This window comes from Rutilus rutilus, assembly GCF_951802725.1.
Source record: "Rutilus rutilus genome assembly, chromosome: 21".
Lineage (NCBI taxonomy): Eukaryota > Metazoa > Chordata > Actinopteri > Cypriniformes > Leuciscidae > Rutilus > Rutilus rutilus.
The window spans coordinates 1,455,562-1,477,469 of NC_140226.1; the positions used below are offsets into that span (position 1 = coordinate 1,455,562).

The 21,908-nt window shown below is 40.4% G+C and overlaps 1 pseudogene across 1 annotated transcript; it reads right to left on the reverse strand.

Moving 5' to 3' along the window:
- Positions 1-17,535: 17,535 nt before the first annotated feature.
- LOC311281026 (E3 ubiquitin-protein ligase TRIM35-like) lies at positions 17,536-20,800 on the reverse strand (annotated as a pseudogene). The gene is made up of 6 exons (XR_014630341.1): positions 20,473-20,800; positions 19,323-19,417; positions 18,867-19,097; positions 18,767-18,789; positions 18,567-18,685; positions 17,536-18,433 (listed from the first exon to the last, which is right to left on the reverse strand). The product of XR_014630341.1 is annotated as an E3 ubiquitin-protein ligase TRIM35-like (transcript).
- Positions 20,801-21,908: the final 1,108 nt, after the last annotated feature.

A 21,908-nucleotide genomic window follows, 5' to 3' on the forward strand; every position in this document is an offset into this window, starting at 1 on the left:
GTGAGTTAGTTCTCACAGAGAAAAACCCAGTTACTCATTGTTAATGGTTGTTTGTGTCATGAAACTGCAGACACACAGACCATAGACCTAAATAAGATTTTAAAGAATATTGATAATATTGAATATTCAATTGATTAACTGTGTACTGTATATACTAGTCTTGCATTTTTATATCTTATCAATATAATTGCAATAAACTGCTTACCCTTTCCTGTAAACCAAACTGACCACTCCAAGAAATCAACTATTTAAATCTCAAAATATATTTATTACTATTTTGTTCTGCTGGACCAAAACTTAACAGCCAGAACAGTAAAGTATAAATTAACACAAAGCTTAAAAGCCAGAACAGTAAAGTTATAAATGAACACAATTTCCCTTCAAATAATCTATAAAATGTTGTTAAAACAGTATAACATAACAATTAACAAAATGTGGCTGCTATAAGGTCCACAAGATTCATTTATAGCCACCACCCTCGACTCTCCCGGGGGCATGTTTCAGATGATCGGCTGCCAAATGATCTTTATTTGGGCCTCTGTTGCAGCTGGGTCCCATTTCATGACAGCAGCTACAAACAAAGCAAAAAAATCCAAAGGTTCTGGGTTCTAATCTGCACTCGTATAGGTTTTTTTTTTTTTTTTCTCATCAAAACCGATTATGTTTATCAGTGGTTGTATATCAGGCAAGGACACGTTTGTGTGCATTTTGTTTTGTAATTCACCAGAACGAATAGAGAGCGTCCGAGTGAAGACTGTGCGCGAGCCACAAGAGAACACCGTATCCACGCCACTGATCGCAGCGGCAACGAGCACTTTGATCACTTGATTTAAAAAACAACACATTTCAGCGCTAGATCGCCTCTTATTTAACAAGCGAACTAAATGAATGCTCTGCTAGTTAACTGAAGATGTTTTATTTATTTGTATTGGTATATTAGTGCCGCGAGATGTTTCAAAAGTGGGGACAATATCGACCTTAGCAAAAAGTGGTGGGGACATGTCCCACCCGCAAATTACGCCTATGTTAAAATAACCCATCAGGGGTTATGCTACTGCTAGATCGGACGTTGACGTCACATCTGTGAGTTGAGAAAAGTCAGTAAAAGTCCTGGCAGAAAACGAAGCATAAGGATACAATGTGATGGCGATGCGAGATCCATGTGTTTGGCATCTTGTCCTACTTTTAAGTCACGCTACAGTAGTCTGAATGAAAAAGTGCTTTATTTGTAATTTAAAATAATGGTGCTGATGATTTTTAGAGCCCCCCACAGGTGTATGATTTTACTGCTTTCATGGGAGCTCATCCTCTCTCTATGGGAGCTCAGCTCCCACTGGCTCCCACGTAATTCGAACCATGGGTTCTAACAAATTATTAGGATGTAACAGGCCAACTGATATTACAAAACTATCAGAAGTATCAACATTTTACCTTCCAAAGTATTGCAGCTGCGTGACTGCAAGATCGCCCTAGTCCCGCAACACATGAGCTCCCAGCCGTTTGTATTTCACCTGACGATGACACTGAAAACCAAAAGGCCACGGACAATGTAGTATTTTTGGGTATTAGACTACATAGCCTAGCCTATAATAATTGTATTTATTTTATTTAATAATAAAAGATAATGAATTTCCAACCTGAACCAAACATATTTTTATTCATATAAGTACATATACATATACATTGATATAATACATATACATTTTTTTTTGCACACAGTGTTGACTCCAGTCACCAGTCAATGACTCCTTTACGACTGGCTGTCTGCACATTCACTGTCCTCGTGGCTGCTGCAACTCGCTCTCTTCATCTCTATAAAACAAAAAGGGGACAAAAAGGTCCTATTGAAGGGTGACCACCATCAAACAAACCAAATGTGGGACGATTATGAGTTTGTGTGGGACAATGTGGGACATGTTACCAACACTAAACATAACCTGAAACTGTTATATAATGTTTATCTAACTTAATAAAAACATTTGTATTCTGCCTTTCAGCTGATCAAAGTTCTTTGTTCTTTAGTCCCTTCCAGAAAACACCATTACATCACAATGTAACAAAACATGTCTTTATTTTACGTCATTTAAATTCAACATCACTGAGCCCAAAGGCAGCGGCATCATGCAGATAACTATTTCTGAAACAGTTCTGACAATGAACAAATAAAATATAAAACAACAACATAAAATTAGATCATTGACAGTCTGATATATTAAGAATATATTAAACAATATTTTTAGAAAGGATGTAAATTAAAACAACCACAGCAGGCAAACACGTTGATAAATTCTGTTAAATTAAAATTGTAATTGATCGAATTATCCATTTGTTTTCTGACAGGGAACACATGGAATGAATCAGCGGTCCACATTTTGATTGACAGCCGTCACAACCCACTAGTGACCGCGTTGACTCCTTTCTTTTCAACCATTGGATAGTATTTAAAAAACGGCTGTTGTATTTGTACTTTTGACGAAGCTCTGTTAAATATAGGTGAAAAACTACGCCGCAAAAAGAATAAATAAAATGCTTTCTTAAAAAGGCAAAAGAACGCATGCACGTTTTCTTAATATGATAATTAAAAACCAATAGACTGATGAAAATGTGGGACTGGTGGTCAGCCTATCCTATTGTCTTTGTGCATATAGATTAATTCGATAAATTAATAGAAACAATAAAACTGTATTGTTTTGAGGTTTTCACTGCTGCCAGCACTCCCGTCTTTCCCAGGATGTGTTTATGAAACTGCACAATTCATCACCAAATTAATTTTTACTTTGATTTCGCTGCGGACCAGGTTAAATGAGCACCTGCTTCTCATATCGGTCCAGGCAACTTTCATAATTGAACACACCCGTTCTGAGTATGCATTGCTCACGGGGATGCTCAAAATGAAAGACAGTAGCTTGGCATACTGTGGGAACGCAGACCCGAGTGCTTGAGCCCAAAGCTCACCTACAGGGTGACTGTGTCTCTCCAGATGAGGCAATATCTCTTTCAGAACACAGCTCTCGTTGTAGAGCTCATCCAGGTCAAGCTCATCCTCCATCTGAAGGGTGGATACAGCTGCGGTTTATTTCCGGTAGCTGATTTCTTGCTTCTCCTTGAGACTGAACGCCACATTTTGCTGGATTTTCTTCACATTGTAGAACTATGAACTTAAATTACTCCGTCATTTATGGTCATACAGAAAAAAATATATATAAAAAAAGAATCTGTGATATTTCTACTTTTGTATGTGTCCACTTACAATCAAATCAATACATTGTGCTTTTGTAAAATAAAGAAAATAAACAGGGTGTGCTTTCTGCCTCTCCGTCGCGGTGAACTTTTTTTTCTTGAGCACGTCTATAAACTGAAACAAAACTCAGCGAATACTTGTCACACATTTATGAGCCATATACCTTTATAAACATTTAAGTGTGTACTTTTAAATGATCAGATTCAAACTGAAAACAAATATTCTCTGTTTAAGTAATTTGTATAAAACCAACAAGATGTCCAGCTTCTCAAACGCTTCCTAATTACTTTTAATTTGAACACGCCCACTCGCGCAAAAGATATTCACATGCAAATCTCCACATGGAACGCGAACGCGCTCATTACCTCAACAACAAAACACCAAAACACCTCACAAGTCTCTGCTTTTCGTCGAGTTTGAAAGGCGCACGTTTGGAGCTTACATTGGATTTAGGCTACCTCAGAAGAAGAAGAACGCGATTTGAAGACAAGAAAGGTGTAAGGTAAGAAATTCTTATTCATTATTAGTTTGTTATTGTTGCATAAATTTCACATTGCAGTTGAACTGTTATGGTGAATATTGTAATATTTAGACCCGTGTTTACTGTTACTGTGTTTGTGGATATCTGCTCAAACGTAGATATGTATATGGTAACCATAATGTTTTATATTTGAGCGCGATCGCGTTTGAATGTATTATATTTGATACATTCGAAAAGCAAAACGCACCAAAGGGCTTCATATTTTTACTATTATCTCATTTCATATCATCATAACGAATAGAAACATTTGAAGTAACATGATAATCAATATATTTTTCTCTAGCTTAGTTGTTACTGAAATATTTCGGAAGATTTATAGGCTGCTATGGTTATTGTTATTATTATTTTATGCAGCACTGCACATAGCCTATGCTTACAAGGCACAACAAACCTGGTGTTCATTATATTATTGTTGGAAACATTTGTGTGTGTGTGTGTGTGTGTGTGTGTGTATTCTGTGAATTTTAAAAAGCAATTTTAACCAGAAAAATCTAATATGTATTCCCCAAATCGTGCAGGCCTTTCTCTTGATATCAGTATGTTCACTTTTTTTTTTTTTTTTTTTTTTTTTTCCGGGCCCAGATGCCACTGAGTCCTGCTGACTTCAACTTTCACATGAGTCTCTGTACATGAACATGGTAAAGTTAAAATCAAACACCTTGGAAATGAAAGGTATGTACAATGTTTTTAGTAATGGCACAAAGGTCTCTTTCTTTGGATCATTGGTTATCTTTGGATTATGTTGTGTTGTAAATAAATCAAACCATCTAAAAGCCATTCTTTTTTAAATCTCCTCATTCTTTGTGCAAGGTTGCTCAGAATGATAGGGGCCTGATAGCTCCTAATAGGACAGTTAGGGGAGGGTCTTTGTCTTACTCAGGTGAGAAAAGATTACATATTAATGAGCTCCCGCATAAAGCTTTGTGGCACAAAACACGTCGTAAATATTTTAAATCAATATATTGTCTTATCTGAATGAGCAGTCAGGGTGATTTTCACATCGTTTTAGAGCAAATATTCTAGGCTACGTCATACAATTTTCAAAAGTCTTGTGAAGAAATAATCAGTATGGGTTTCATGACCTTATTTCAGTGAGATTTTTTTTTTTGTATTTTCACAAACCACGCATAAATGTCATTATCTCAAAACTACAAACTTTTACATACATGCTGCTGATATATTATTGTAGCACAGTTTGTGCTGAATACAGTGTAATTAGACTTTAGCTATGAAAATGTCACAAGTAACAGAAATAAGCACAAATGTCAGAGCATGTCAGAACACCTCCAGGGCCCAGAAAACAGCTCAGACCCCAGAGGGTTAATGGAGGAGAGGAGGACGGTCAACTTTTGCTCCAAAAAAAGCATATTATATGAAAATTAGCTTATCAGTGCATATCTAAATACACGTCTCGTCACCCTAATTATATTCCCTTTTGTGCTATTGTTATCACTTGTTTGTATTTGTGCTGACATCATTAAAACAATCCCACAGTGACACCTTGTGGCCATAGTGAAATTGCAGTTTTAATTAATTGTTCTTGAGTTGCAGTAGTGAGTGTTGCATCAGAAGAAACGCGACAGAACGTCTCAGGTTACGACTGTAACCTATGTTCCCTGAGAACAGGGAACTCCCACTGCGTCGGCTGACGCTAGGGAAACGCCTCAGCGTGACTGATGACTGAAACACTGTATAAACAAAACAATCGTATTGGCTGGCGTCAGCCATGACGTCATGCTCTAGCGCGTCCAGGAAGTATATGTGGGTGGTCTGGCGCAATGGATAAGACACATGCCTTTGGTGTGAGAGACCCGGGTTCGAATCCACTGTGAGACACCAATGTGTCCCTGAGCAAGACACTTAACCCCTAGTTGCTCCAGAGGCGTGCGACCTCTGACATATATAGCAATTGTAAGTCGCTTTGGATAAAAGCGTCAGCTAAATGAATAAATGTAAATGTAAATGTAAATGTAAAAGGTACGCCCAGAGAACATGTCATCCCCTACTTCGTCTGAAGGGACTGAACAAGCAGACCAGAAGGCATGGCAAGGAGACGCAGTGCTTGTTCTCAGGGAACATAGGTTACAGTAGTAACCTGAGACGTTCCCTTTCGAAAGGGAACTCCCACTGTGTCGGATGACGCTAGGGGAACGATATACCCACGCCGCCATGCTAAGGGGATGCTTAACAACTATGGCTGTAACAAGCACAAAAAACACATTAACCCAAGGTTAAAGACCCTTACTGCTTGCACGTCCTACTAACAGAAGCATTTCTCCCTATGGCCACTGCCGAGCTCCAGCTCAAGGCATGGATACCACATCTATTCCCAGAGAGGGGTTCCTTTAAGAGAGTACGGCCCCGAGCCTAAGAGCCCTGGCCTGCTACTTTCGGGGGGACCAAAATCGACCCCCATGCCAGGGAGGCTATCACGCTTAATGCTGAAGCCAACAACCTGTTTAGACCTAAGGGAAGGGGAGGCCTCCACAGGAAGACTCAGAGAGCAGGGGAAGCCTGCACACTTACACCAACGTGGTCTCCAGAACGTATTCTCAAAATGTGAAAAGTTCATAATGCAGAGCTCAGACAGAGAAAGGCTAAAAACAACTTTCCGATATTGAGAGGGCCCTTATTCTAAACTACTGCCTGCAATGCCGTTTGCATGGAAGCCTCAGCAGGATGACTCTCGAAAGAGAGGAGGCCTGACATGCTAGAATACAGCTACTGCACTCTTTTAGGGAATGAAGCCGAACTGTATATATGGAGGCCTCAGCAGGGTGACTCTCAAAGGAGAGGAAGCCTAACACATTTCTAGCAACCATAATCAAAGCTCAGGGAGCGAAGGGCCTGAAGCACCTCCTCAGAGAGGGAGGGGCCACTTATCAAGCTCTACCTGTAACGTCTATTTGCATGGAAGCCTCAGCAAGATGACTCTCGAAGGAGAGGAGGCCTATTGCATATTTAGGAGAGCTAGCTCGACGATAATCAGAGCTCAGGAAGTGAAGGGCCTGAAGCACCTCCTCAGAGAGGGAGGGGCCACTTCTCAGGCTTCAACTCAAATGCTGCTTGCATGGAGGCCTCAACAGGAAGGGTCTGAAGCACTTCCTCAGAGGGGAAGGGGCCACTTCTAAAGCTCTACCTACCACATCTGTATGTGAGGAGAGGAGGCCTAGCATATATCTAGTAGAGCTAGTTTCAACAATAACCACCGAAATGCTGTTTGCATGGAGGCCTCAACAAGATGACTCTCAAAGGAGAGGAGGCCTGACACGCTAGAATACAACGGTAATCAAAGATACAGGGAGCAAGGGCCTAAAGCACCTCCTCAGAGAGAAAGGGGGGCCACTTCTCAAGTTCCACCTGCAAAGCTATCTGCATGGAGGTCTCAACAGGAATACTCTTGAAGGAGAGGAGACCTGACACATGCTAGAAAACTATAAACTGTATCACAGGAGAGCTCAGCAAAATGACTCTCAAAAGAGAGGAGACCTGGCACATATAGTTATGAGAGCTAGCGCAACTGCTACCAAAGCTTCAAAGAGGAAGGTAAACTCTCAAACTCTACCTGTAATGTCTGTATGCATGGAAGCCTCAGCAATATGACTCTTTAACCCTCTGAGGTCGAAAAACGCGCCCGCGTGTTTTGCTGGATTTTCTTTACATTGTAGCAATTTAAACTTAAATTACTCCATCATTTATGGTCATACAGAAAAAAGAAATATAAAAAAAGAATCTGTGATATTTCTACTTTTGTATGTGTTCACTTACAATCAAATCAAAACATTGTGCTTTTGAAAAATAAAGAAAATAAACAGGGTGTGCGTTCTGCCTCTCCGTCGCGGTGAACTTTTTTTTCTTGAGCACGTCTATAAACTGAAACAAAACTCAGCGAATACTTGTCACACATTTATGAGCCATATACCTTTATAAACATTTAAGTGTGTACTTTTAAATGATCGGATTCAAAATGAAAACAAATATTCTCTGTTTAAGTAATTTATATAAAACCAACAAGATGTCCAGCTTCTCAAACGCTTCCTAATTAATTTTAATTTGACCACGCCTACTCGCGCAAAAGATATTCACATGCAAATCTCCACATGGAATGCGAACGCGCTCATTACCTCAAAAACAAAACACTTCATCAGTCTCTGCTTTTCGTCGAGTTTGAAAGACGTGAGCTTAGATTGGCTTTACCCCAGAAGAAGAACGCGATTTGAAGACAAGAAAGATAAGGTAAGAAATTCTTACATATTAGTTTGTTATTGTTGCATAAATTTCACACTGCAGTTGAACTGTTGCTAGATATAAGGTGAATATTATAATATTTAGACCCGTGTTTACTGTTACTGTGTTTGTGGATATCTGCTCAAACGTAGATATGTATATGGTAGGCCTAACCATAATGTTTTATATTTGAGCGCGATCGCGTTTGAATGTATCATATTTTTGATTGCGATCGCGTTTGAATGTATCATATTTTTGATCGCGATCGCGTTTGAATGTATCATATTTTGGAAAAGCAAAACGCTCCAAACGGCTTCATGTTTTTACTATTATCTCATTTCATATCATCATAACGAATGGAAACATTTGAAGTAACATGATAATCAATATATTTTTCTCTAGCTTAGTTGTTACTGAAATCTTTTTGAAAATGTATATAGGCTGCTATATTGTTATTATTTTATGCAGCACTGCGCATAGCCTATACCTACAAGGCACAACAAACCTGGTGTTCATTATATAATATATTGTTGGAAACATTTGTGTGAGTGTGTGTGTGTATTCTGTGAATTTTAAAAAGCAATTTTAACCAGAAAAATCTAAAATGTATTCCCAAAATCGTGCAGGCCTATATAGTTTCTCTTGATATCAGTATGTTCACTTTTTTGTTTTTTTTTCAGGGCCCAAATGCCACTGAGTCCTGCTGACTTCAACATTCACAGTACATGTCTCTGTACATGAACATGGTAAAGTGAAAATCAAACACCTTGGAAATGAAAGGTATGTACAATGTTTTTAGGAATGGCACAAAGGTCTCTTTCTTTGGATCATTGTTATCAATAAGTGCTTTTTTGTTGTGTATCTTTGGATTATGTTGTGTTGTAAATAAATCCAAACAATTTTAAAAGCCATTCTTTTTTAAATCTCCTCATTCTTTGTGCAAGGTTGGTCAGAATGATGGGCCCTGATAAGCTCCTAATAGGGCCATTAGGGAGTGTCTTTGTCTTTCTCAGGTGTGGAAAGCTTACATATTAATGAGATGATCCGCCCCTTCGCATATTGCTTTATCACACAAAACACGTCGTAAAATGTTTAAATCAATATATTGTCTTCTCTGAATGAGCAGTCAGGGTGATTTTCACGTAGTTTTAGAGCAAATATTCTAGGCTACGTCATACAATTTTCAAAAGTCTTGTGAAGAAATAATCAGTAGGGGTTTCATGGCCTTATTTCAGTGAGAATTTATTTTTGTATTTTCACAAACCACGCATAAATGTCATTATCTCAAAACTACAAACTTGTACATACATGCTGCTGATATATTATTGTAGCAGAGTTTGTGCTGAATACAGTGTAATCAGACTTTAGCCATGAAAATGTCACAAGTAACAGAAATAACCACAAATGTCAGAGCATGTCAGAACACCTCCAGGGCCCAGAAAACAGCTCAGACCCCAGAGGGTTAAGGAGAGGAGGCCTGACACATATAGTTAGGAGAGCTAACTCAACTCTACCAAGCTAAATATCATGAACTGCCTCATACTGATAGAGCAGCTAGCTAGCACATACACAGAGAAACAAAGTAAAAACAAAATAACTCTGGAGGATGGAGGCCTCAGCATGACAGCCCTCAAATTGAAAGGAAACCTACAACATCCTTGAAACACTCTTATTTATTGGGAGCATAGAGGCCCAAACATTGTGAGGGCCTGCTAAAAGCTCGACCAGAGGTTTTAGTAGATACTCCAGCATAATGAATAGTATAACTTAAAAGTAAACTGACTCCAAAGGAGCAGAGGCCTAACAAAGAAACTCAAAGAAGAGGAGGCCTGCCATACTCATTCCTAAGTGGCTAAATTAAGATATATCCAGCCTGCCATAGAGCGGAGGCCACATAGATAACTCTCAGATTGAGAGGCGCCTAGCCACGCTTCTAAGTAGGAAACTGCTACCTGTGTATCTTGAAGAACATTATAGCCGAAGCCCTTTAATTTACTTTCCAGAAGGGGAACGGAGGCCAAATAACCCAGAAATATATAAATATATAGTTTAATCCATTTATTTATTGGGAACAGCCTGTCTACGTTCAATTTTGGTTACACACCAAAAGCCTGAGGTAGACCGTCAGAATAGATTATCATCATCGGTCCGGCTCATGGGCCTGATGTTAATGGTTTAACCCCCTGGGGTCGGCAGTATCGCCGGTGATACCAGCTCGCGTTTTTCCTTATCAGTGCAAAAGAGATTCTAATTACTCTGTTGACTTTGATCTTCCATACACGTTTCATACATCAATCGATCCTGTTAAGTGTGTATTATTTTTGTGTATACTCACAATAAAAACAAAGTGTTGTGCTTTTTGCCAAATAAAGAAAAATAAACATGATGCGAGTTCTGCCTACTCTCTGTCAGTGTAGTCCATTCTGAAACGCGTCCGAAAATGAACTGTAACTCAGCGAATTCTCAGTCAAACAGGCATAAATTCAACAGGCTTGAATTCTCTTCTTTTAAATGAAGTAATTTTTATAAAAAACAAATATTCACAGTTTATGTAATATGTATGAAAAGAGAGAGATGCCAGTCGTTCTCATCTCAGCTCATTAAGTTTTAATGTGACCCCGCCCATGGAGAGCACGCGCTATTCAAACGCAAATGTGAGGCGATCCATACAAACCTGTGAAACGCCCACAAGCTGGATAACACACACCGCGAGTTCACTTTCACACTCATGTACTTTACGACGCTGTGAGGAATAATACTGTCTTGATAATAATCCTGGAAAATTTACCTCAGAAGTTCTGGAAGTTTAATTTCGAGGAGCAAAGGTATCCGGCTGAGGAATAGGTCAGTTCTATATCTGCTTTGTTCTAATCGCAAGTGTCTGTACACGCAAAAGACTTGATGAATCGCGTTTTTGTGTGTGAATGAATGAACAGCTTTTACCAAACTCTATTGCTATACTGAGATGAGTAAAAATCGACTACAAAATCGGATAGATTATAAAGTTTTTACTGTAAAATACTGCCACATCAAATAAGATTATAATGTTGCCAATTTGCTCATATGAATTGAATTACGTATGATAAAATGTATACTTTAGTTCTACCAGAAAGACTCGGGAGACTAAATACTGTGACAATTAACCATTTATTAGCAACCCAGCAAGCAATAAAGTTCTTTGGCATAGGCCCCGTCCGTAGCTCGTAATCTGAGGGTCCGGACTCTGCATATCCTGCCTGAAGATCAAGGCAGGGGTGCAGCCGACCCCCGTGAGGTATGGAAGGGACCATCCTGGTGATGGTGGTGAGGAGGATGAGGGAAGGATTCAATTTGGAGGAGGTGGGGAGGATGGTGGTGAATTGAAGCGTCAGCATCTGCGAACTCAAACATGAGTAAGTACCGATCTTATATACCACAAGTGTTGGAATGTGATTGGATAGATAAAAAGTAGAGTGACGTAACAATTAAGTCTTCCTGGCAGAACTTAATGCTAGAGCTTTCATTTTTTACAAAGCAAGATTACACTGGAAATATTGTTACAATTTTAAATGTTGTTGTAATTGTATAACCTTTTTAATAATAAAAAAAAAAAATATATATATATATATATATATATACATACATACATACATACAATGATAGATGTAAACAAAATCTTAAAAGGTCAATATAAGCCTTCTCTTTAAATCATTTTATTATGCTTTATTAGTGACACATTTGGGTAGAGAATACTTTCCAAATCTGAAAATAAAGTATGAGAACAATTAACTGCACAATTACTAGAAATGTTTACCTTGGATATTATACAATTTGCAAGCACAATTTGTGGAAAAAACAACAACAACTGTGAACCAATTATATATATATATATATATATATATATATATATATATATATATATATATATATATATATATATATATATATATATTGTCCTTGCATTCTTTCTTGTGGCTCAGTCACACACCTGAATGAAAGGCTCATTAAGTATGCAGCCTCATTATGCGGGGGCATTGTCTCCTCAGGTGTGAATCACGCCCACCGGCATATTGCCTTTCCAAACAAAAAGTGTGTTACAAAATTTAAATCAATGTATTTTTTTTATGTGAACGATTAGGCAGGATTATTTTCACATCATTTTGAAGAAAAAACTCTAGGCAACAAAATGCATTATTCAGAAGTCTTATTGACACATATTTAGTATGTGTTTTGTGGCCTTATTTCAGAAATTTTCATTTTTAGTTTTTTCAATAACCATGCATAAACATTATTTTCTCAAAAATACAAACATGTACATACATGTTGCTCACATATTATGATAGCCCTGTTTGTGCTAAATAGAGTCTAATTATACCTTTGCCATTAACCCCCTGAGGTCGGCGGTCTCGCCGGCGATACCAGCTCGCTTTTTTTTTATCAGTGTAAAAGAAACTCATAAATACTCTGTTGACTTTGATTTTCCATAGGAGTTTCATACATCAATCGATTCTGTTAAATGTGTATTATTTTTCTGTATACTCACAATAAAAGCAAAGTGTTGTGCTTTTCGCCAAATTAAGAAAAATAAACACGGAGCGCGATCTGCCTTCTCTCTGTCCGTGTAGTCCATTCTGAAACGCGTCCGAAAATGAATCATAACTCAGCGAATACTTCTCACACAGGCACGTGATATATGTCTTTATGAAGCTTGAAATCTCTTCTTTTAAATGGAGTAATTAATATAAAAAACAAATGTTTTCAACTCATGTAATCCGTTTGAAAGCAAGGAGAGGTTCCGTTTTTTCCTTCTGCCTCATTATCTCTATAATGAACCGAGGCCGCCCCGCCCCCGGCGCTATTCACATGGTAAATAGTTTAGGTAATCTATGCTTCGCACCCGCCCCCCGATCAATGCCTTGAAAACACGAAGTTCCATCAGATCAGATTCACTGATAGTTCATCGCGTTTAGAGAGGATGGCTCGTTTCTCCGGTAAAGACGCTCTTCAGATGATTCTGGACAGCGAGGAATAACTCACCTTGGCTTTTCCTCAGAGGAAGATTGTAGCTCAGACGACGAACGGCAGCATTTTCAAGAGCGAATTGATCACGCCGAGTAAACACCAACTTTTCGCGCGAGTAAATACGTGCACTCAAGTGGTCTAGTGGTAGAACATTTGCCTAGCGTGTCAGAGGTTCTGAGTTCGAATCTGCACTCATATAGTTTTTTTTTTTTTTTTTTTTTATCAAATCAGATTATGTTTATCAGTGGTTGTATATCAGGCAGAGACATGTTTGTGTGTATTTTGATTTATAATTTCACTAGAACGAAAAGAGAGTCTCCACAACGGATTGAAGCGCGCGTCCGAGTGAAGACTGCGCTAGCCTAAAACAAACACAGTATCCGCGTCTGACTCGCGGGAATCCACGGCGCAAACCTGTGAGGGGCTGTGTTTTCTCGTTTATATTCCTTTTAGCATTTTAGCATTTATATTCCTTATAATAAAAATGAAAGACCTATGTTACAGACATATGAAAGACAACATTTCGTTGATTAGTTTTGGATAGATACATTTTTACTGTAAAATATCTGCAACCTCAAATAAGCTTTTATTTGCCAATTTTTTGTCAAAAATAATCAATCAAATCCTTAACTTTGAAATATGTATGATAAAATGTATACTTTAGTTTTTACAAAGAAAGATTACACTTGAATTGTTGTTTATTTAAATATTTACAAGGTAGATGTAAACAAACTATTAAAAGGTAAATATAATTTTTTTCTTTAAATAATTTTTATTGTGTTTTATTAGTGACAAATTTGGGGAGAGGAAAAATATTCCAAACCTGAAAATACAGTATGAGAATTAACTGCACAATTACTAGACATGTTTTCCTTGGATATTATAGGCCAAATTGCAAGCACAATATGTGGAAAAATAAAAAAGAATTGAGATGCTTCCAACTGTTGCTCTTGCATTCTTGTGGCTCAGTGACTCACCTGAATGAATGGCTCATTAAGTATGCGGTCCTCAGGTGTGAACCACTAAATATGCATGATCGTTGACGCCCACTCGAATATTGCCTTTCCAAACAGAAAGTGCTTTGCAAAATTCAAATCAATGTATTGTGTTATGTGAAGGATTAGGCAGGGTGATTTTCACATAATTTTGAAGAAAAAACACTAGGCGATGACATCTATTAGACAAAAGTCTTATTGGCACATATTTAGTATATGTTTCAGAAACTTTAGTTTTTAGTTTTTTCAATAACCACGCATAAACATTATTCACTCAAAAATGCAGACATGTACATTCTTGTTGCTCACATATTATGGTAGCCCTGTTTGTGCTAAATAGTGTGTAATTTTTTTTTGCCATTACTATGTTTATAAGCAACTGAAAAAAGCACAAATGTCAGGGCATGTCAGAACATCTCAAGGACCCCAAAAACACCTCAGACCCCAGAGGGTTAATATGTTTATAAGCAACTGAAAAAAGCACAAATGTAAGGGCATGTCAAAACATCTCAAGGACCCCAAAAACAGCTTAGACCCCAGAGGGGTAAAAAGGAAAAGGGGGAAAGAGGGAAAGCAGGGTGTGTACAGGGAAGGAGGCTATTATCTGCCTCTGCCAGGATGCTTGCGTCTGGTCTGAAAGTCCTCTTCCCTTACACCCTGCCTCTTCCTCCTGGACTCGCGCCTCCTCATTGTCCTACTCCTGCCAGGAGGAGGGGCACGAGTGGCGACTGAGTCCCGCTGGCCCTGTCTACGCTCCTCAGAGCGAGACGGGCCAGGACCCCCGGGCTGTCTGGGTGTGGACCTGGACCGACGTGGTATGCAAGATTTATATGCCGCTGAGCGCGTCTTCGCCTCTCTGAACCTTCCGACCACTGCCTCGACAGAGGATCCAAAATGCTCAGAGGGCGAAACTGGGGCATCAAGGAGAAAAGTCTTTTCTTTCTCCCCGATGCCAGCCAAGTTCACCCACAGATGCCTCTCCGTGGCCACCATAGCTGCCATCGATCACCCGATCGCCGCAGCCAGCTGCTTGGTAGCCCGGAGAGCCAGGTCTGTGGTGCGGCACAGCTCAGCTACCGCATCAGGAGATAAACCCTGACCTTGATCCAGGTCCCTCAGCAGGTCAGCCTGGTACGCCTGCAGCACAGCCATTGTGTGCAGTGCAGCACCAGCCTGACCTGCCGCCGCGTATGCCCTGCCATTTAGACGAGATGTAGTTTGAAGGGGTCTAGATGGCAGGGTTGGAGCTCTTAGTGTTGATGCTTTCCCCTGCGAGAGATAACTCGCAAAGGTCTCTTCAATGGGAGGCATCGACACATACCCGTGCTCTCGCATTCCCTCTACATCAGAATAACTAGAATGTTGAAAGCGGTGAATGCGGGCAGAGTACGGGGTCTTCCATGCCTTCACAACCTCGGCGTGGAGGTCAGGAAGGAATGGAAGGCTCACTGGAACTGATGGAGTGTGGCCAGAGAGAACGCGCTCGTCAAGCCTTCCATGAGCAACTTCCTCTCTGATGCGCTGCCATGGTAACTCAAGCCTGGCAGTAGCACGCTCCATCACTTCCATCAGTTCTGCATACGTGGGGAAGGGAGCCTGGGCAGGTTCAAGCATTTCAGTATCTTTACCTGCCTCAGCCTCCTCCTGCTCATCTTGGCTCGAAGCCAAAAGAGCACTGCCTGCTGGACTGAATGACGCTTGAGAAAGTGCGTCCACGTCCAACAGTTCGTCCTCATCACCTGCTGACGACCACGAGAGATTCACTCCTCTCTCAAAATCGTCAGCGAGGTCTCTTTGTGACCCCCACGATCTGAGTCTCCTCTCAGCCTCAGCACGAGAGGGACCCGACCCGCGGGGCAAAGAAGATTGTCCCTCTTCCCTCGAAAAGAGAGACAAACGAGAAAGGAGTGTTTTCATAGGATACCGCTCGCAGTGTGCGCACCCCGCTCTCTCGAGAGCAGAGCGCGCGTGCTCTTCACCCAGACAACGAACACATTGGTCGTGAGTGTCACCAGGTGTGAGACATCTCTCACACAGGTCAGCACACTTCCTATAATTTCCAGCCATTTTTGTTAGTTACTCACAGTTTTGTTCAGTGAAACAGTCCCTGAAGATGAAAAGAGAATGACATGTTCTCTGGGCGTCCCTTTTATACTTCCTGGATGCGCTAGAGCATGACGTCATGGCTGACGCCGGCCAGTACGATTGTCGTGTTTATACAGTGTTTCAGTCATCAGTCACGCTGAGGCGTACGTGGGAGTTCCCTTTCGAAAGGGAACCCTGTATTTCCCTGCCATGCGGTTTCATGTTACAAAGGCTTTGAAAACATATGTCTGTGAGTAATTTAGTTAAGTATTTTTGATTGTTAATAAAGTAAAATACAAGTATAATTGTATTTCTAAAGAAGATAAAATTGCAGAGCTGATTTGTTTGGCCATCTGTATAGTATTATTTGGCCAAATGTACACCTTCATTATGTTATAATCTGAATGTAACAATTGAATTATGATGTAAAAACACATTATTTGACATTTTCTTTATTGTATGTTCAGTTTTACAGTGCTTCCTTCCAGTAAATCACACTCAAACGAAGCCGACGCGAAGCAGCCTGAAGGGGATGTATTCGTTATAACAACCGCCTCTAATGACTACCTACCAAATAAATAACAGACCGCATTCTACATTAGAATTCAACCAAGCCATGTAATAATTATTAATAATTACACTATAATTGTTTCATAAGCGCATATATTTATTCAACACCAGAATGAGGCAAAGCCTAGTGCAAGCAGTGATCCAGATAATGATGACACTCATACGGGACTGCTTATATTATTCCACCATCTGTACACACATGTAAGGTGTGTGTGTGTGTGTGTGTGTGTGTGTGTGTGTGTTTGTGTGTGGAGTATGATATCCTACTTGCATAGCATAACTTAACGTAGCGGTCAAACCCTGTGTGCACCTTCCCTGCAGCAACACCTGTTCCCTGAAAGAAGGGTTCCACCTATATTCTAGAACCACTTACCCAAGAGAGACCCCTACTGGACACACACGTACATGACAGAGTTTACAATACAGACAAAATGGCTCTTACAAGTAGTTTACTGCGAGTATACTTCAAAGTGTACTTTCATAAACAATTTGTTTTTACTACTAGCATTAAAATAGTAAACTAGTAGTATACTTATAAGTTCACTTGTAGTACAGATGCAGTACAAAATGAGAAATGTAGTTGTGAACTAGTTGTGCACTTAAAGTTTACAACTGTTCCACTTATAGTAGTGGAGAGCGGCACAAGCTAACGCTTGTGTTGTCTTATGTTAATTTTTCATGTGAAATTAAGGTGGGAAAACATAAATACTCTGAACCAAAAGTAGATTTACACAAACTGAGAAAGTCAAAAAGCTGAAACTGGGCCAGTTTACACCCGAGCAGTATTGAAATAGTACACTTACAAGTTTGTTGACATTAGTATGCTCACTACATAAAGTATACTTTAACGTTACTTAAAGTCCGCGTGAACCGGAAGTTGCAAATGACTTTTCTCCAGTGCTGTGACGTATTTCCCAGTGAAAAGGAATATTGAACAGAGGGCAGGGTTTTACTCTAGCGCTCCTCCTCTCCATCTCTCGCTCATTACAGACTAACGATTTGAGGGGAGTGGTTAAGCGTTTCTCAAACCAAGCCGTCAAACCTACGTCATCAGAGAAGGTCCTCCAAGACAGAGGGGAGGGGCATTTTCAGATTTTGATTAAAGATTACGAAGCCAAAAAAAAATTTTCTGTGTTTTAACTTGCACGGATTAATTGTTCACCACAAGACTAATAATATGCGCTAACAAAGTAAATAGGGTCCATTTTGATTTCATGCCGACTTTAAGTATACTTCATAAAATGAACTATCCGTAAGGGATATCAGTCATGTGATCATCACGGCCCAATCACAGCCACCGTACTGATACTCAGATCAACAGCACTCTTACTCATGAGATATGGATTAAATATTGGAAACATGATGAAAGCAGGAAGATCCAGATCTACAGGAGTGACGTTTACTGAATATTGACTGGTAAGATCCTCAGAGAGCCAGAAAAAACACAACAGAAGAATGGAAAGAGTGTGTGAGTGAAGGTGGTTGTGAATGTGTGTAGATGTGTGTTAGTTACAGGATCAGAGAATGACACCGTTCCTCCGTCATAGTCCAGATTCACTCTCACACGATCAAGCTTCTGATTAACAAGAAAACCTCCTATCCATCCGTACGACACACTCCAGACATCAGTGTCGAAGAAAACACGTCCCTTCCTCTGGTTTGATGCTGTAGTTACTCCAAGAGTCCAGACTGAACTCTCTTTAACCTCCACATCCCAGCAGTGTGTTCCTGAGTTAAAACCCTCTGAACCCAGAACACAGAGACAGTCATATCTATCTATCTATCTATCTATCTATCTATCTATCTATCTATCTATCTATCTATCTATCTATCTATCTATCTATCTATCAGTGTGTCATGAAGAACCTTTAACTCTCCAGCTCAGATCTCCTGCAGTCAGACTCACTGTTTTGGACGATGTCCTGCATCTTCTTCCAGACTCTGAACGGCAGGTTGCCCAAGTATCGTGCCACATGAATCAAAGCTCCAGAAGCCATATGTGGATCCGGCTGTGAGCTCTGGACTCTGGAAGAACATTCAGGAGTCAGAACTGCAGTGGCTTTGGATCAGAACCAGAGAGACCAGAGACAGGAGCAGATCACTCACCTTTCCATTGAGACTGGAAACTCCTGCAGAACAAACACACCATTTATCATCAACAACTCAATCAATCAAGCAATAATCAACCAATGATCTGAAATCAGACCTTCAGAAAGCAGACGTCATTGGCTTTCATCATCTCCTCCATGTCTTTGATTGTGTGTGAAAGAGCTGAGATGTGTGTGTTCATCTCCTCCAGCTTCTCCTTCATCATCTGCTTCTTCTGCTCCTCTTCCTCCCTCAGTGCAGTGACTGTAGCTTCTTCTTCATCTCTGAGAAACTGATGAAGCTTCTCAAACTGCTGTTTAATCTGACGCTCTGTGTGCTCAGCTTGAGACTGAAATCACATCACATTCACTTCAATCATCTCAATCGACACACATCAACACTTCACATCATTCATATCAGGGATAAACTCAGATACCCGACATAGAACGGATCCAGAAGCAGACTGATGCTCGTCATTTACAGAAATAATCAACTGGAGTCCATTATATTAAATATATCAAATCATAACTGTATAAAGTGATAGTATACATGATTCTTGATTCTGTTTCCTCACCTTGATATGTTGAACTGTTTTCTCAAACTCTCCTTTCATTTTTTATTGCGTTTAAGTTTCTCTTGTAAGGACTTTAGTGCTGTATTGAGTTCCTTCTAGAATTAAACAAAAAACACCAGATTACAGTGAAGAAGAGAAGACAATACAGTGATATTGAATGTAGTCAATACAATACAATGATTGAAATAGTATTTGCCCCCATCCTGATTTCTTCTATTTTTGTGCACATCTCATACTAAATTCAGAATACTAGATACAGAAATTTAAACCTACTATAAAACAAAGGCAGCTTGAGTAAACACAAAGTACAGTTTGTAAAATGTTATTTATTTAAGTAAAAAGTTATCCAATAGCAACAAGGCCTGTGTGAAAATGTATTTGCCCCTGTAGTTACTAATCCCTCAAATATATGAAATGTATTTATAATGTGGTTCAGCTGGACTAAACACAACCAGTCCTGATTACTGCAGTCATGTTCAATCAAATCAGCACTTAAATAGGACTTTTCCAACAGCATCAAGCTGGTAAAATGTCTTAAAGTGCCTCTATTATGTTTTTTCCTCCGAACATTCCCTTTCAGAATCTCTGATCTTCAGTCTGTAAGTTGAAGCTCAAGCAGCAAGAAAGTGATTCAAAGCACAGGAGTAAATCCACCTCTGAACAGCTCAAGAAAGCAGTTCAAGTTTTAGTTTGTCCTCGTCAAAGTCCTGACTTGAACCCAATTAAGATGATGTGGCAGAACCTTAAACAGGCAGTTCATGCTTGAAAACCCTCCAATATGGCTGAACTAAAGCAGTTCTGCAAAGAAAACACAGTTATCACAAGCGTTCGGCTGCAGTTATTGCTGCTAAAGGGGGTGATTAGTTTTTCACATGGGTGATAGGTGTTGAAAACTGTATTCTTTGTTTACTCAGTTTGCCTGTGTTTTATGTTGTATTTTGTTTTAAGTTTTAAATAAAAAATTATTTAAATTAGTATGAGACACAAAAACAGAAGAAATCAGGATAAGGGTAAATACTTTTTCACAGCACAGTAAATGTTATACAAAGTTGAGTAAAATGTGTGTACTCATTGAGTATGGGTTCCCATATTTGGCCTTCACATGTCACTTTCACTTTCACTTACATGTGAAACGAAACATTTGTCTTACCTTATATGATGAAACCACGTCACTGATGGGTCTGACTGTTTGATTGTCATGTTGTTTTGAATCTCTGCACACTATACACACAGGCTGTTTGTCCTCCAGACAGAAGAGTTTGAGTTTCTCACTGTGTAAACTGCAGATCTCCTCAGATCCTGATGAACGAGTCTCATTTCTCTCCTTCAGGATTGATTCGCACATGTTTTTTAACGCCAGATTATATGGAGGATTGTCTCTTGAGGATCTTCTCCTGCAGACAGGACACTCCTGAGTTTTCTTGGTTCTCCAGAACTGTTGAAGACACTCTTTACAGATACTGTGACTACATGATAAAAGAACTGGAGCCTTGAAGTTCCCCTTCAAGGGAACTCGCACTGCGTCATCGTCGTGACGACACTAGGGGAACCCCCCTAGCGTAGCGCATCTGAAGCATGAATGAAATCTGTCCAATCCTGATTGGTGCTGCGTCATGACGTAGTAGATGACGGCATAACCGGAAGATACAAAGGGACGCTGGCACAAACACACGTTAGCTTTTTGCTCTTCAGCTAAAGCGCTCTGTGTTTTTGTCAGTCCTATTTGGTGTTGTCTGTCCTTATACAGTTCACAAGCATTTTATAAGCATGGCAAGCGAGTAGTTTAGAAGGTGTGTGCATCCGTGTCCGCGCTATCTTTCGGGCTCGGACACACACCAGCTGTGTGTGCACTGTCTTGGCATGCAGCACGCTTGAGAGCCGCCTGTAGCGAGTGCGAGAAGCTGCCGGCTCGCTGTGTTTGATCAGCACGGCCAGGCTCGCGAGCCCCGCAGTTCTGGGCCCGCCGCTGCCGAGGCAGCGCGGCGCCGCAGATCGTGGGGCTCACAGATGGATCTATCAGGGGGACATGGGACTGCTACGGCATCTTCCCAGTCCTCGTCTGAAGATTCAGACGTTCTCCCGCCCCGTGTGGAAGCCCGCGAAGCAGCTTCTTCCTGCGAGGCGGAGGACCCGATGCTACAATTGTCTGGCTCTGAGGAGTCCGATGATTTAGGCATCGAGGCGGGTGATGTGGGGCTCGAGAGCACGCAAACGCCACCTCACGCACCCGCTCAAGAGGAGCTTGTGGAGGTTTTGACGCGCACTGTGGCCAAGCTTAACATTGATTGGCCACAAGAAGAACCTCAAATCCAGCCGCCTAGTAAGCTGGATGAGAGGTTTTTCAAGCGCAAATCTCAACCTCCACGCCGGGGTCTTCCATTCTTCCCTGACTTGCACAATGAGTTGTGCAAGTCATGGGACAAACCATACTCAGCCAGGCTCTCCAACCCCCCAGTACTTGATTTTGCTAACGTATTGGGGGCGGCTGAGTGTGGTTATGGGACAATGCCTCGGGTGGAGGAGGCTCTCGCGAGCTACCTTTCTCCCGAGGCCGCATCGTCCCTTAAGGCCCCGGTACTGCCCACT